Below are 987 nucleotides of genomic sequence, written 5' to 3'. Positions count from 1 at the left end.
GGACATGAAAAAAATAATGTTCTCGAAATTCCGTTCAAAGATGCCCCTCGAGGAGTTGAACGTGTGGGACGAGGATTGAGGGTGCGGCGCCGCTACCGACTGAGCTACACGGGCAAAGAGAAAGCGGCCTTCGGATTGCATACATAAAGGCGAGGACGACAGCTGTACGCAGAGTGACATTAAGCGTTGTACATCGTGACAGTAAAATGCATACTCTGGCCCCAAAAATCCCCCGTAAAATCTTCTGTCACCCCACCTTTAAAAGCTGAAAAAAAAATTCTGGAAATCCTGAAAATTATGAAATTTCTGGGTTTTTTTTCCATTCGCACTCAAAAAGCATGATTTCTCATTCAATTCAGTTCAAGAACGAGAAAATTTGGGCCATTTTGAGCCGAGATAGGGTCATTTAGGATTTCAGGAGGCTAGAGACGGCAGACGATGAGACACACTGCGTCTCTAACCTCGCCAACTTCAAATAGCTGTATCTCGGCTTCTAGAAGAGCTAGAAACTTGAAAATTGGACAGAAATGTGTAGAATGTCATGAGGAACACATTTCTAGCAAATTCAAAAGCTAGAGACGCAGTGTGTCTCGTCGTCTGGCGTCTCTAACCTCCAAAACTTCAAGCGGCTGTATCTCGGCTTCAAGATGAGCTGGAAACCTGGAATTTGGACAGAATTGCACGGTGTGAATCGGATTTTCGAGAAAATTGCTAAAATTCCCTGATTTCTGGAAATCGGAAGAATATAGGAATTGTAAAAATTTATAAAAATTAATTCTAGAAATTTTGCCAAAATTTCTGAATATTTTGAAATTTTGAAAATCCTAGAAATCGAAAAAAAAACGTTCTGAAACTTCGGAAACCTGGCCTTGTCCAGTTTTTTGAGATTCTCAAAAAAATCTCATTTTTTACCAGAAACGCAAAAAGCATGATTTTATTCAGTTCAGTTCAAAAACGAGAAAATTTGGACCACTTTGAGCTGAGATA

The 987-nt window shown here is 40.1% G+C and overlaps 2 protein-coding genes across 2 annotated transcripts in view; both read left to right on the top strand.

Annotated features, from left to right (window-relative positions):
* Nucleotides 1-987, top strand: part of Cbr-sec-5 — a gene marked incomplete at both ends in the record, with an annotated part of 42,731 nt that overhangs the window by 22,558 nt on the left and 19,186 nt on the right. The gene's annotated exons all lie outside the window — the stretch shown is intronic.
* The window catches only part of CBG00931, a gene marked incomplete at both ends in the record, with an annotated part of 9,961 nt that overhangs the window by 1,603 nt on the left and 7,371 nt on the right, over nt 1-987 (top strand).

The sequence above is a fragment of the Caenorhabditis briggsae genome (genome assembly GCF_000004555.2).
Source record: "Caenorhabditis briggsae complete genome, chrII, whole genome shotgun sequence".
Classification (NCBI taxonomy): domain Eukaryota; kingdom Metazoa; phylum Nematoda; class Chromadorea; order Rhabditida; family Rhabditidae; genus Caenorhabditis; species Caenorhabditis briggsae.
The sequence above is the reverse complement of the archived record's forward strand: the minus strand, read 5'-3'. Positions and strand labels throughout refer to the sequence as shown.